Consider the following 15,915-nt stretch of genomic DNA (forward strand, 5'->3'; position numbering starts at 1 on the left):
AAACGTGTTAAAATGAATAATCTCAGTAATTATTGTTTGAACAAGGTGTTGCCCAATTCAGTGCATTTTGGTTCCATTAACAAAAAAAAGAGGAAAAAAGGCGACTCAAAGACCGACTGAGAGCAGAGCAGGAGTTTAAATGAGCTGCTCGACCAGCGCTGTGTCCATGAGAGGCTTATTAATAATCAAGGAATAAATATCAAGCCTGGAAACCTGATATGTAACGGACTGAATGTTGTGTTTTTAAAGTAATCTCTGCTCGGCGTGCGGGCGCAGGCGGTTGCCACGGCAACAGGTGGCTCAAACGACAAAGAGACAGAAAGTAAAAAGGTAGGAGTGGTTTAGAGTTGATCGTCTGTTCGGGTTGTTTGTCTAACGTTGCTGTGGCTCATCAATCACACCTGCTGCAGTTTCTGAACATTCAATAAACGACAAACTTGGACTAATTACCTCGTTCATTTGTGAGTATGTGTCTCAACAAACATCAAATGGGACAAATATATTTAAGTTTAAACAAATTCTACTGTGATAATTATGTGAAATTAAATGAATTATGTCCCGACTTCAGAAGATTTGCCTTTACCTTTACTGGGCTCTCTGGTTCCTCCTATCAGTCTGTAGTTTCTCACATTTCAGTCATCAAACCAAAGTTCAGATCCACCATGACTGACTGACCTGCTGGCATCAGGTCTGAAACCAGCTTCTGACTGAGAAACCAGTAACCTGCTCCCAGAGTCAGAATCTCACTGAGGAAGAAACTGGATCAGGTTTTCTGTCACTTTATTATTTCTGCTATAACTGATGTATATTCGCATATAAAATAAGTCAATAGAGTTTAATTTGCAATTTTTATGTCTTTGTGTCATGAGGTAGATCTCAGGCGGCTGGTGAGAGAAAAAGTAGAAAGAAAAGTCTGGACACCCCTGGGCTAATGCCTTTTACTCTGCCTACATCTCCCAGAATGCTGTGCAGTTCTGTAGTTCAGTGAATATTCTATATATTGAATATTTAATATTCTATCAGACATTTTATGTATTGATATTGACCAGGTGTCTGTGGTAATCTATATGGTTATTGATTGATTGTCCAGCTCAGCTCCTCAACAGCCTGAATTATTCTGAAAACTAAAAAATTTCTGCTTTCTTCTCACATAAATCTAAAACTTTGTTAGAAATCCTCCCTGCAGTCAAACTCGTCTCATTCTGAGAGAAGTTTCCAAGTTCAAACTTTCTGTGAGTGATGTCGACCTTTGACCTGAAGGACGAGCTCAGGCTCCTTAGTTCCCGTCTTCCATCGTTCCGTCGGCATAGCGATGCGGCTGCAGCGTTTGAAGCCAACGCGGCTCCATCACTTCCTGAGACGAGAGGCGGGCTGAGCCGCCGGACCTGAGGAGAAACCTGCCGGAGGCGGACGTGACGGGAAGCTAACAAGAGCTAACTGCCTCTCAGAAGAAGAAACGGTTCTAAAATAATAATGACATGATTCTGAGGCAACATTAAGCCTGAACCAGGCATAAGGAAACGATCACAGATCCTTGTTCTCTCAGTAGGTCGCCTCTCACTGTCTACACTTGCTGGAACCTGTCAGATTACATATCAGCCCTTCTGTCTTTTCTAGAAAACTACTAATTAAAAGAAGAGTAAAAATAAATAAACATTTGGTTAGTTTAAATCACTTTTGCGCTGACAACAGATACATAAAGCAACTTATTGCAGAAGTTGCCTGACTGAGAACAATAGTTGGATTGGATTATGTTCACCCAGCAGGCCTGGATGCTCAATTCTGTTTTTCTGCTGAAATCCGATCTACTTCTGCGTTATCGTTCATGCTACTGATTAAATGCAGCTATAATCGGACTATGAACGGTTTGCGACCTTAAAGTGACTCAAGAAGAAGAACGTGGCTGTCCCCCCAGAGCCCGCCATTTACTGCAGTAAAATGGCCGCCACCGTCTCTGGATGGATTGTAAAGTTGCTGAGAGCGACAGCATGGTCAGCAGACGAAGGAACCTGATAAACGGAAAGCTAACAGCAACTAAACCGCTTCTAGTGGAGCACTGACTGCAGCTTCTGACCCGGTTCTGACCGGGTTCTGTTGGCTGTGTGGTCGGTTGGGATGTGATGCATTCACTGACTCGGACTGCTTTCATCGCTTCATTATTACCATTTTCAGACATTGTTTACGTCCAGATTCTTCTTCTGCTGCAGAATTATGACGCACGTCTCACATTAGTGACGGAAAAGACGGTAAAATGCGACATGAGCGTTCAGACGGTTCGAAAACTGATTTTATTTTTGGGTGAAAAATCTGAATCGGGTCGTTCAGACGGCAGTGAAGGGTTTTGGTGGCATTCGGCTGCTGTGAGCCTCAGTGTTGGTACATCAGGAGTGATCAACATGAACACATCGACACCGGCTTGTGTTTTTGATTTTTCCCTCTCATTTTGTTGCTGTTTGTGTTTCTGGAGGGCGGGGTTACGAGCTTGGTCATGTGACAGTGATGCAGCAGAGGATTATGGGTGATTAGCTGAAGCAGAGTGTTAGCAGTGTGTTGGTTTATCACCCAGTCAGAAGGATGGAGAAGTTCACCTGGTGTCGGTATCTGCCCTGTTTTGCATTCACAAGCATTTAGTTTTAGTTTCTCCTTCTGGTCCCACAGTGAACGGCGCAGCTCGGCTCTGCTGCTCGACTCGCTGTACCTCGGTTTCCCTTTTACATCTTCATTTGGCCGCCTGTGAACAGCGTGAAGCTCAGGTCTGAGTCGGTCTTCCTGGGAAAACAACAGTCCAAATGTTTTCCTTCAGACAGGCAGATTGAATCTCCATTTTTGCAGAATGGAGAATGGACAGTCCCGTTTCCATGGCGATGTCAGAACATCCCGCGTAGTTACAAAATGGAGGGCGACAGAGCGGATTATTTTTTAAAACGGACTCTGGGACATTCTGAATCGCAGTAAGATGAGAATCATGATTCTCATGTGGAGCATTTTGAACGAAGCTTCACCAGAGGAATCCGGAGCGTAAAGATGTGGGAACAGAATCCAAACCCGGTTCTTTGGCTCAGCAGCTCTCTGTGGGTCCGGCCTGGAAGCTGCTTGGTTCTGATCCGGTGTCGGGTCTGGACTTCGTCAGTGACATCATCGCTGGCGTCCTGCTGTAAGCTGGGAGTGATCAATGCTTGTTGTCACAAACATGATGGGATTTCTTCCTCCAGTGTTTGTGCCTCTGTGAAGCCTGAGAACACGAACACACACACACACACACACACACACACACACAGCCCTCATTAGTAATGTATGGGGTGTCTGAGCCAGAAGTCATTTGTTTGTCTTTAAGCAGCTAAACTCTCTTTTATCCTGCTGATAATACATCGATTAGCATCTCAAAACCACACAGAAGCTTTTTAATCAAACCTAGAAAACACACACACACACACACACACACACACACGGCCACCTTGGGGGCCATAGGCCTCCTGTTGTGCAGCGTGTGATTACTGAAAGCATGGTGTTAGCGCAGCAGCTAATGAGCGCTGAAGCTGAGGACTCAATCCGCTGCAGTTTCAGCTCAACGTTTAAAAAGTTCATTTTGATCGGAATCAGTTCAGTTCAATCAGCTAATAAAACATTAATAATCAATACAACCGCAGCAGAAATGAAATGGATGTGGTTCATACAAACCACTCCTCAGTGAAACGCTCCTGAAAACGATTTAAAGGCTTAATAAATAAATCATGCAAACGGAAATAATTGAACTTGTTTTAATTTGTTATGCGAGTTATTGATTAATTGATTTATAGCTTATTGTGACAGGCCTAGTCATAACTATGAGAATAAGTGGTAAGTACAAGTTTTGAAGTGATAATTGAGAATAAAAGTCATAATTATGGCTTCCAGTTGGGCTTTTATTTTTCCTTTCCTGGCAGAAATGGTCTTCCGTACCTGTCCAGGTGTCACAATGTTTTCTCCTAGAGTCAGAACTCCTTCCTGGTTCAGTGAATCCACCAGAATCTATCTGGACCTGACTGAACTGAACGTCTTTTCCCTCCATTCGGCTGTAAAGCAGTGATGTTCTGCTTCTGCTGTTAAATTTAATCCGGTTTAACCGTCTCTGGTTCGGTTCGGTGAGATGTTTGGACCCGGTCAGTAGCGGATGATGCTAGCCGCCTGGTTAGCATTGACAGAAGAAGCCGTCTGTGTCTGCGGACTGAAGCGGTCCAGACCTTTTAGACAGTAAACAACTCATCCATTATTCAGAAGCGGCTCCGTCTCTCTCCGCTTGTTCATCGCCACCGAAGCTGTCAGAAGTCCTGACGGCTTCATGACTTATTGATCGGCTGAAAAGGTCACGCAGGAAGCTGCGTGCGGCACTTCCTGCCTCGTCTGTCTCCTCTCAAGTGCTTCTTCCTCTGGATCGCTTCTCTCCATCTGTTCAACACAAACACTGACTCATTTCTCCTTAAATTGGATTTCCTGACTCCAGTTCATTTGTGCTCTAATTGAGTTAGCCGATGAGACGCGTGTCCCTAACCGAGTCTCCGCTGCTCGTTAAATTCACCGCAGGCCCAGATCAGCCAAGACCGACTCACCCCGACTCTCTCCTCACTTTCTGCTGCTTCATGTCACTTTTAATGATAAAACATCGACAGACTTTTAATGACAGCCTTGGAAAGCTCCTGTATGGAAGCCCGTTCCTGCCATGAAAGAAAAAATAACAGGAAGTCATAAGTACATGTTTTAAAGTGACGAGATTAAAAATAATAAATACTAGTTTCAAACTCAATATCGAGTTTAAGTCATAATTATGAGAATAAGCCATCATTTTGGGTTTTAAATTAAAAGTTTTAAAGTAATTATAAGAATAAAATACTTTATTCTGAGTTTCAGATTCATAATTTTAAATTTGTCATAATTACAAGTTTTAAATGAACAATTATGAGAATAATTCATTATTATTAAAATATGTCTTAATTGCAAGTTTTAGTTAATTATGAGAATAATTAAGTTTTAAAACAACTACAAAAATGAAAGTCATAAGAATATGTATAAAAATTTAGAGTTTTAAAGTCATAACATCATCCCAAAAGGCCGACACGCCAGAACCTGGCCTTCTTCAAATAGGCATCTCAGACTTTGACTAGGCCACCTTGCTTTTGTTTGTTTGAACCAGTTATAGGTGGAATTACTGGTTTGATTTGGATCTTTGTCCCGCTGCAGAACCCAAACGGCCGGATGTTCTCTTCTGGAAAGCAGAACTCCTGGTTCTGATCCGTTCCACCTGGTTTTCTAGAGTTGTTTCTGAACGTATCGGCTTCATTGTTTCTCCACAGGGGAACATTATTAAAGCCTCGTTAGCTCTACAGGCTGTAATTTGCTCTCAGTTGTTCAGGAACTCGTTAAGTAATCAGGAATCGACTCTTTAACGGGATGAAATCAGTCGACTGGCTGCTGTACGTGTTCCCTTCATCACGTCTCCATCTACAGCTGCTGAGGAATCAAAACACGTTAATGATGCAGCAGTTCAGTCAGAATAATAATAATAATGATGATGATCATGCAGCGGTTCACTCAGATCTCTTCTCAAAGCTGTGGTCATACAGATTTATCATTTATAGATGTATTTCCATTCCGATGTTCTCTCCTGTCTTTCAGTCAGGACCAGAACCAGAATCTGACTGGTGATTGGCTGTTCTACTGACCGGGGATGGGACTAGTTAAAGTTTTCCTCTGGATACTGAGATATGGTGCAGCTGCAGTCATGTCCAGTCAGAACCACACAGCTGCCTTAAAAACACTGAAAATAAGTTATAAACACTTTAATATCACCACTTGTTACCACAGGAAAAACCACAAAATATTGAAATTTTACCATTATTCTTCAAAATCACATTTTCTTCATGTTTTTCATTCAGTCACAAATGTCACATCAACTAAATATCAGAATATTTAGCCACAAATAAATATTCAGCTAACACGCTTTATATTTATTTGTGGCTAAATATTAAGCTAGCTAGTTTGTGGCCAAGCTAAATATTTAGCTTGCTGTTTATAAAAGCTAAATATTTGCCATTTATAAAAGCTAAAGTATGTAGCTTTTATAAATGGCAAACATTACTTTGACGTTTATAAATGAAAGAAAAACCAGGTGAGATATGATGAAATATGCCTCGTTTGGTTCATAACCAAAGCTGTTAAATTTTGTACCTTCCCAAACGTTGCACCACGTTGGCATGTCGCCGCTTGCCGTCTGATCGTTCCCGTTCGGTCCAGTTGGTCTCATCACCGGCTGATCCGGGGCCAAACCGTCAGGGTCTCGACCCGCAGGAGCCGGACCTTGCTCGCTCTCGCCCTGCATTGAGTCATCAGCGGGTCTTTGTGTTGTCATGGCGACCCTGTCCATCAGCCCACCAATCGCAGCATTGTTTGCTGGGCAGTGATTGACGGGAGGTGATGGTAACCCGTAGCAACGGCTGTCAGAGTGGGGGAGGGGTGTTGATGTGTTTCTAATGCATGCAGCGTTTTTGTTCTCCGTCCTTTTGACTTGTGACCAGGACAGGAACGTGCTAATCTGTCCTCTGCCGGATCGTCGCTCTTTCAGCCGGTTCTCATGGTCATTAGCTCCACAGTATCTGACAGAACGCATTCATCCTCACATTTCACACTCATTAAAACGACACGGCCGCTTGAGGAGGGGAAGCGTCCTGATCGCTGTTTGTTGTTTGGTGTCTTGGCTTTGGAGAGACGAAACAATGGCTGCTGGAACTTTTCATCGTTCCTCAGAGGAAACATGAACAACTTCCCACGAAGATTGTAGTAGACAGGAAAAGTCACTTAGCAGATGGTTTTTGTTTTATGGAGCCGTCCAGCTCCTGGTCTGGACTGAAGGTTCCTCTTTCTCCGTCATCAAGATGTTTTCATCACCTTTAATAATATTTGGTTATCTTTTCATCACTGTTAGCTCTTTCTGTGAGTAAAGCGGTGGAGTTGAATATCTTCCAGCAGCATGTGCAGCACCAACAGAAAGGCGTGTTTTAATTGATTTGTTCCCTACAGGCTGCCGTATTTTCCTCATTGATTTTGTCCATCTGCAGCGCGTCAACGGCTCGGTGCGTTCGGGTCGAGCTCAGAGCGTTATGACGCTCCCAGAACAAAACGCAGCAGACCGATCCGTCCACATATTGATTTTCCTGCTGGGGGTCTGTGATGTGGAAAACCGTTGGACCTGTGTGATGCTGCCGGTGTTTACTGTAGATTAAGCTGTTAGCAGTCGATGGCGGCCATTGATCGGGATCCTGGGGGTTTAGCTCATGTTCTGGATGAAGAGCATCTGCAGGATATTCATTCATGAGTGTTTGGGTCTTGCTGCCAAGTGTGGTTGGCCTGGTCACATTGCTGCAGTCTGACCTGAGCCATGAAGGAGGAAATACCTGCTGGTGCTGGGTGGATCCGTTTGGGTTCACCCTGTGTAGAGACTACAGTCTGGGTTCTGTAGGTTGCTGTCATGTAGTGTCACTAAGCTGTACAGATGGAGGGCAGGCGGTGAGGTAGCCGAGGATATGCCAGAAGGAAAAATGTAGTTTATGGCTGCGAATCGTTCTAACAAGAAAAAAAAGAAAGAAATATTACTGAGTGTCAAAGGTTGAGAAATGTGTAAAAACCTCAGAAAACAACCTGGTCAGGAGGGGCGGCGTCAGATTTTAGCTGTCGGAGGATTTCTCCTTAGTCTTTGGCTAAAGACCACAAGCCATTTCTCCTGCTAGTGCTAGGCTACCACATTTGTTTTGGTTGTATTTACCCAGAATGCCCTGCACTATAGTCCACTTACTGCTTTTGGAGCGGTCTCTGGTCCGCTTGGCATTCACATTCAAACCGAACCCAGACCCAGAGTTAGCTTAGCATTCACATCAACTGAACTGGACTTTCTGGAACATCATTAAAGCGAACTGAACAGGACTGATGTGAATGGTGCAACCTAAAATACAGTTTAGATAACAGTGGTTCACGTCCGTTATCTGGTTGGAGCTACAGCAGAAGGACTGGTGCGCCATGTTAGTCTTCGCTTTAGCATGACGCCATGTTGGGTGTTTGGGTTTAAACTTTCTCCTGAGTACGATGGACCGAGCTGCACCGACCCGATCAGGAGAAGCCGGGTTTTAGTGGATGTTCACCTATTTTTGTTTTCATGTTTGTTCATTTTCTTCACAACCGGAGCACCAGCAGGTCAGACTTGGTTCTCAGCTCATTACAAACATTGTTTGAGTGTTGAGCTCAGACCTTTAAATACATTTTCACCCTGATGCTGTTTTCTGTATGTGAACTCGCAGCTCATGGATAATCAATAACATCTTCCATGTTTGTAGTTCACCTCAGTCTTCAGTGGTTTGAAAACTCTCTAAATATTTCATTAACCCCACTGGAGTTCCTGCGAACACTTCAAAGTCTGACTCTTGAGCATCTCTTTTTTCTTTTTTTTTAAATCTGAAGTGAGAAGTTTTTCCTTCAGTCCACATCAGAAAGATTAAACGGCTGCTTTCAGCTGCAGATCAGCCTGACGCCCACAGACCAGCTGTCTTTCTTCCACAGAGTTTAAATTCATTATCTGTCATGAAACCGGTTCTCCAGACGCTTCCTGACATCCAGCTCCTCTCCACCTGCAGTGACTCGGAGCAGGTGAGTTCACGCCGAAGTCTCTGTCCTCAGGATGCTGATTACTTTGGTGGCAAACTTTAAAGAACTTAAGACAACAAAAACCTTTTCCTGTGGCTCTGAGATGCTTTCTCTACCTTCAGCAGGTGCATTAAAGGGACGGTATCATGTGTTCTCCTTTAATAGCACGCTCAAGGAACTAACTTAAATTGCTGTGGAAATCCTATATATATATCAAATATGACTCAAAGGAACTTTGACTTCCTGATTCAACATCTTGAAATTGGGTCTCTGTCTCTTTAAGAACTCCTGCTTTTGCTGAAGCTCCGCCTCCAGGAAGGCATCCCAACAATAACCCTTTAACGTTTTTACCAGTGCTGCCATGAGCAGCAGCTCCTATAAGGAGCTCAGCAGATGTTTGCTAATTGCTGCCGGCTAGTCTGGAGGAGCTGAATGAGGGAGGAGTTGCACTCTGAAGGCGGGGCTAAGTCCACCCAGGTGTTTTAAACAGTTGACTGGTTGCCATGGAGATTAGAGGATTTCTGAAACATGAACGAATCAAAGCAAAACTCCAGGTTTGTTTTTAATGAAAACTTGATGGAAACATTCAAGTTGATTTTTTTGTGACCCCGCCCCTTTAATCGGCTGTTCCTCAGCGACCTGAATCGGGACTCTGTGAATCAGTGCGCCATGTTCAGGAACTGAAGCTGTGAAAAATAAGCCATGCGAATCGGTTTTGTTTGTTTTTTTGTTATTGACAGGAAGTTTAGTTTTAAGGAGGGGAAGACGCGGTTAAGATGATGGCCGCCACACCAAATCAGTAGTTTTTATTAGAATAAAGCAGGACTGATAGATAAAACAATAATATCTATTGATACTTGAGCAGCATCAGGATAAAATGCTTGACAGAACCAACAGGGTGAAGAACTGATCCGTCCCCAAATGAACCGGACTTCAGCTTGATTTTAGCTAAACTGGGCTGGTCAGAAACAAACTGCTTTCTGAATTCATTTCAACGCCTGTTTCTCTCTTAAATATATGATTTTCTTATGGATTAGACATATAAAATCAGATTTTTAAAATTTTGTTTGTAGAAAAGCTGAAGTGTCCATTCTGCAGTTTGGATGTTTATTGTGACCAGACGTGTTTGAGCCGTGAGTCGGTTAAAATCTCACATTAATACCTGAAGCTGAACTAGTTTATAGTTTTTCTGCCTCCACATTCTCAGTCAGAACCTGACACTTCACTGAAAAATAAAATAAAAATAAAACACTCTTCACTGGATAGTCTTTGTTCAGCAGAGGACCCAATAAACGAGCCAAACGGAGAGTCCGTTCCTCCTGAGCTGTTCCGCCGGGTTGATCCGATTCCTTTAACCAACAGGCGTTTCATTTTCCAGCATCCTGAGATTTATTTATAGTCAAAGTTTACAGCAGCAGCCAAGTCTTTATAACACACACAGCGTCGGGGTGGGGAACGCGTGGGCTTTGGGTGACTCAACACATTTGCTTCTTAGGGTGTGTCATAAACCCAGAGCTGAACCCACACACACCTTGTTGCCCCTGGCAACCGGTTCCAGCCTGTCGGAGCTGGCAGTTGGACTGATGTGTGTGAACATCCACAGCTCAGAGGGAGGGAAAGTTTGCTGCTGTTCTATAGATATTAGTGACGGTGGGGTCAGTTACTGATGAACCAAACAGAGATGGAGGTTTATGTCTCGTTTTGGTGCAAAACTTTTTGTTGTACATTAAATTTGAGAGTTTGGATTATTTCTGCATCAAGTTAAATTTAAGACTTTTAGGAATGTTTCCAGTGATGCAGATGGATTTTGTTGGCGGGATGTTCACACTGGGAGCGGAGAAATCAAAGAAGAGCGTGGACACATGGAGCGGCGTCTCCCTCCGTCTGCCAGCTTCCTCTGCTCATTAAGCCGCTAGCGCCTGCGCTAGCTGAACCCGCTACTCTCCGCAGTAATGAGCGCAGAACCGGACCGAGACGAGACGTTCCGAGGTCGTAAGGTCAGGAGGAGTTCATAGACGTTCCAGGGAGCTTTGAACCGCCTCAGCTAACGGCTGAGTCAAAGATCAGAGTCTGAACTTTGCTTCATAACTGCATTAAAACACAAGAATAAATGATTCAGCAGAAGCTGCAGGAGTCAAAAGAAACCAAAATGAATCAACAAGCAGCAGAACAGACGTCTACAGACCTCCATGTCTCATTAATGAGAAGCAGTTTCCAAAAACACCACCAGGGGCGTATGCGAGCTGATTCAGTTATTCTGGTCAGACGGAAATATTCTCCTGTTGTCCTCAGACTGCTGCAATCAATCAGTTCAACACAGTTTTATCAAAATTAAGACATTTAAATAAAATGCAGGCCTGCCAGTGATGACATTTAATCATTAGCATTTATGCTAACCAACGGGAAGGGTGTTTCATGCATGTTCAGGATTATTACAATAAAATTCATCCAGGTAGGATTTTATTGTTTTTATGCTAATATCACACTGGGGTCAGAGGTGAGTCATGGTAATTAGCTTAAAGGTAAAATCAGTATTTTGAAATACAAGAGCAGAACAGATCAATAACCAGCCAGGTTCACAAATGTTTTTAACTGAAAGGTTTTAACTAGAGGCAGGAAAGCAGCGGCTGGAGCTGCAGGCTGTAACACAGCTGGAGCTGAACGAGGCCGTCGGCGCAGTCACGATGTTGGAACTGGCCCTCAGTCTGTCAAAGCCTCCAGAACCTTGATCCGCCGATTAAAAGGTCAAAGATTGGACGGTTTTTCGCCCTAACATGACCCGACTCAGGATCGGGTCACCAAACATGTGTGCTGCTGTTTAAAGCCTTCATCTGCTAAATGCAGACCCTCATAATCCCAAACGTCCCTGCCTGGACCTGCACAGCCTCCTGAGTTTGGATTTAATCAACTTTTAACCTGCAGAAACAGGAAGATTTCCTCAGCCTGTGAAATCTGGGTCCTTATGATCATCTTCTCATGTTGATGCAGATTGTTCTGACGGGATTTCTCCTGCATTATGCTTGATTTAAGGATTAAACTTGATGCTTTGAATGATTAATATGAACCCAGACATGGTTATGTAATCTTATATTGCTCGCAGGTCACATCTGATTAAAATCAAAGATTCTTGAGCAAAGTTGGGAAGGGAATCATGATTCTCTACTATCAGCAAACCTGAGAGATCTGAGGGGAAAGCATATATAAGGGTGTTAAAAGATCATTTGTGTAAATTAATCTTCCCCAGTTGGGACCCATCATTGCACACCTGCACTGCACAGAACCTGGATCTGGGTCCGATCTGGTGCCTGCGGAGTCAGAGACGGTTAAAGCTCGGTCTTCTTCACCAGGTGAAACGATGACCATGGATAACCGGACAGTACTGATCCTGTGTGTTGGGTAAAAACTGATGAGCAAGAAGCAGGGAGCTGTGAAAATATTCAATTTAAAGCATTAGAACAAATTTACAAACATCGAAACGATTCTTCTCCAGATCGCGCTTTGAAAGCCATCTTTCAAAGCGCGACTGGTTCATCCTCCTGTGTTTTGTATTTTCAGCGATGCTAAAAGTCTGTGATGCGTTGAAACAGATTTCCTGACTGCAAAAAAGCAACAGAAGGATTCAGAGAAAGAAAACGGCGAAAGTCACAGAAAAGTAACGCGACTGCTCTGTTGCTCAATGCGATCTTTAAAAAGCGGAGCTAGCTTTAGCCTCCAGCTAGCAGCGGCGGGAGGAACTAGCAAATATGGCGACGGGCCAAATTAGCTGCGGCGCGTCCTGCCCTGACACGCAGCGACATCCGGTCATCACTGAACTAACGTTTTAACCAGGTTTGGCTGTGAGGGGGAATAACCTGTCTGAGCTTGGTAAGGAAATAAACCTGATAATTACAGAGAAAGATTCGGTTGATAAAAATTGAAAGATGGAGACGGATGAAAAAAGATAAAAATGAAGGATAAATAAATATGTTACATAGAGGGTGTACTGTGTTTACAACACATCCTCTTCCTTTTTTCTTTCTGTTGAAAATAGGCATATTCAAGGTGTTCAAGTATTTCTTTAATAAATACTAAATATATTTTGTTTGTAATTTACAGTCAATGTAATTACAGTAATCAACCGTTGTACAGAAAGATCGCAGTTCTAAGAAATCAACTGTGCACCGATTGCAAATTTCTGGCCGATCACCAATATTTAAAAAACCTGACTTGCAGAATTTTTTGTGTGAGCAAAATGTAGTCAACAAATTACTCTGTTGGGAAAGACTGATGTAAACCTGCACGGGGAGATGACTGGTGGTTGGGACCGTCCAACAGGTGGACAGGGGCTGATTTCTGTGACCTTGTAGGTAGATAAGGTTGGTGGATCGGATCGGTTCCACCAGTAAGTCACGACCAACGCCGACCACCCAAAGGGAAGGAAGTCAAATATAATGTGTGCATGTTAACTGTTTAACCATGGTCACGTCGGGCCCGGCCGACGTGTCAGCCGAGGACCAGGGAGGTTCATCTGACGGGTTCGGGTCCTGACCCGTTTGGTCTGCTGAGTGAAATCAGGGGAAATGAGTTTGTTTTTAATCTTTTAATCGGTCAGAGTTTGATGGCTGGTGGTTGTGGCTCCTCTGCCCTCGTCACGTTGGGGTCGCCGTGTCGCTCTGCGGAGGAACACCCTGCAGCATCTCTGGCAGACAGATAATCCATAATCCTGATTGTATGAAGCTGCTGCTTACGTTAAATCCTCTCTGCTGGACAGCCTGGGTCATGTTTCCAGGGTCAGAGGTCAAAAGGCTTCGTCTCTTTATTACATCTCTGAACACACAAAGCAGAGCAGGAAGCTGACAGGTGGTGTTATCGCTGCTCCATCACATTATCACCCGCCCACGCATCGCTGCGCTGCTCTCTCTTATGAAACCAGGCTGCAGATCCAGGTTGAGCTGGAATCAAACGGTACCAGTACTCTGGACCTGAGACCCGGTTACATCAGAACAGAGTCTCGGTGATTTGGACAGAAATGATCTGACGTGATGAAGGTTTTGGTGCTGGTTCTGGTTGTAGCTTCAGAACCGGCGCGGAGGAGGTCTGCTCATGTTTTCTTTACGTCGTGTCTGACCCGGTGTGTTTACGTTGCCTTGGTAACGGGAGGCTCTACAGTTTCTTCTCTAGAGCGGCTTTAACCGTTCCAGCCGGATTCAGCAGTTCCAGTTTGGTTCTTCCCGTTCTCCGTAGCCACCTCAGGCTGAGGAAGGCTTCCTGGAAGAGATCTGATTGGCAGCAGACTGCAGTCGTTGGTTTGATTGGTCGGTGATTTATGTCACGAAGGCCGAACCTTTCACCCTCCAGATGTCTAATCCGCCGCAGTGGAGCGGCGGACGTGGCGTCTGCAGTCAGAGAGCCGCTCAGGGTGGAGCTGAGCCAGGAGCAGAACCACCGAGGTTCTCTGGAGCAGAAATGAGGAAACCACAAACTCTGTGGCTCTGGTGCCGTTCTGTCGGTTACAGCTCGGTGGGAAACACCAGAACTACACGAGTTGGTTTGGTGTTTTTAATACACCAAACGAACGTTGTGCATGTTGGTGTCTGACTGCATAAACTAAATCCAAAGGTTAGTTTATTGCTTGAACAGTAAAGCAGTCATTATGTGCGGATCAGCCGTAGTGTCACTGTAGGTTTTAATCTGAACTTCCTGAATTTGGCTCTTTGTCTTTATTGAGTCCATCAGAACCAAAACGTTGAGGTTTTCCATTGATGAGTGTCGACAGCAGCTCCTGCGCTCACAGCCCATATTCACGTCAACGTCAGTTAGTGGTCTAATGGAGACGCTCCCATCTGGGTTTAACCGAACCAGACCTGAAGCAGAGAGGCTGGATGATGGAGAGTCTTAGTGCTGAGGCTGGGCCTCGTTCTCTGCCGTCTGCCTGGACTCTGCCCTCCAGCAGGTCTGAGGTAACGAGTCGCTCCCCGGGTCTCCCTCTGATGGGAACCGAGTCCGATCCTCGGAGTGAGCCCCGTACAGATTCTGCTGCCGCCATCTTGGTTCACCTCAGGCGTCTGGAGGCGTTCACTCTTAAAGAGTCAGGCAGAAATATACTGACCAACTCATAATGCCTGGTCAGTGTTTGACCAATCCACTGCCAGTCAGACATCGAACCACCTTAATGCTGTGGCTGAAACACGTCCAGAACCAGAACAACTCGGACGATCTGGACGATTGTCACAGGATGTTTGTTCTGGCTGATGTTTTTCTGTTTCGCTCCTGGCTGCAGGTGCTCACTGCCCTCCAGCTACCAGTTCATTAAAGCTAAATTAGACCTGAAGTCCAAACACAAAGCAGCAGATGTTTGTGCTGCTAATGAGCTGCTTAGTGTAAGAGCGACATCAGCTACATGAGATGAACGCCGTTCTGAAGAACTGGGTGTTTGTCTGGTTTCTGTCGCTGCAGCAAACAGAGAGTCTTTATTAGGAGGATGTGAAGGACATGATTGTATAGACGAAGAGCTGAGGAAGAGGAGGAGACTGTCTGCAGGCTGGACTGTTTCTCATTATTTCACTATTTTTGATGAACTTCCACTTCCCAACTTTCATCAGAGGACTCCTTTGACTTTGACCTTTGACCTATTCTGACTGGAAATGCTCCTAAATTCGAGGGCTGAACCAGAAAACCTAACAAAGACTCTCTTTAAATCGGGCCAGAAACTTTCCCCAGAGCGACTTCAGCTGAATCTGTGAAGATCCTGCAGAAAAACAACGTTACTCACAAAAAACAGGATTTTATCTCCAACAAAGTGAAGCTGTTTGCTAAAATCCTGACATTCATAAGAAGATCAGTTGAAGGACGATTCAGTCCTCAGGTCTTTGTCATTCTGTCCTTTTTAAAGGTGAATTTTAGAGACAGTTTGTCAGATTCAGAATGATTTTCTGACCTGTCGCTTCTTTTTCCAACACCCAGAGATGTTAATAAATGGTCAGGAATGAAAGAATTGCTTATACCAGTCCATCCATTTCATCTGCGGATATCCTCGTCCTTTCAGTCACAACCCAAAGCTTTCAGCTCAGCTCTTCACCACCACAGATCGGAAAGATGCTGCAGCGCTGCAACAATCCAGCTTTCCATCTCCTGATCAGTTTTACTCTCTAGACGCCAAAATTCTGTTTTCCTCCTGATGGTCCGGTCGACCCGGTTCCACTGGAACCAGAACATCTGCTCCAGCTACTGTGGTTCTGAGTCAAACCAACCTGTTCTCCTCCTGGCCTGTGG

General features: G+C 44.4%; 3 long non-coding RNA genes across 4 annotated transcripts in view; 2 read left to right on the plus strand and 1 right to left on the minus strand.

Moving 5' to 3' along the window:
• LOC106955513 (uncharacterized) overlaps positions 1-449 on the plus strand; it is a 3,683-nt gene extending 3,234 nt beyond the window's left edge. The window contains exon 2 of the long non-coding RNA XR_001426598.1: positions 331-449. This is a non-coding gene — a long non-coding RNA (uncharacterized LOC106955513). The remainder of the gene's footprint in view (positions 1-330) is intronic.
• A 1,820-nt stretch (positions 450-2,269) lies between these two features.
• On the minus strand, positions 2,270-7,751 carry LOC106955511 (uncharacterized). The gene is made up of 2 exons (XR_001426597.1): positions 6,202-7,751; positions 2,270-3,232 (listed from the first exon to the last, which is right to left on the minus strand). It is a non-coding gene; the product is annotated as an uncharacterized LOC106955511 (long non-coding RNA).
• Positions 7,752-7,826: 75 nt separating this feature from the next.
• The window catches only part of LOC106955507 (uncharacterized), a 15,959-nt gene continuing 7,870 nt past the window's right edge, over positions 7,827-15,915 (plus strand). The window contains exons 1-2 of one of the 2 annotated variants that reach the window (XR_001426594.1): positions 7,827-8,667; positions 10,445-11,036. This is a non-coding gene — a long non-coding RNA (uncharacterized LOC106955507). Of the gene's footprint in view, positions 8,668-10,444; positions 11,037-15,915 lie in introns of those variants that run through there. The other variant, XR_001426593.1, reaches the window with a different exon arrangement.

The sequence above is a fragment of the Poecilia latipinna genome, unplaced genomic scaffold (genome assembly GCF_001443285.1).
Source record: "Poecilia latipinna isolate Pla-1442-1.1 unplaced genomic scaffold, P_latipinna-1.0 Scaffold741, whole genome shotgun sequence".
In the NCBI taxonomy this organism is placed as follows: domain Eukaryota; kingdom Metazoa; phylum Chordata; class Actinopteri; order Cyprinodontiformes; family Poeciliidae; genus Poecilia; species Poecilia latipinna.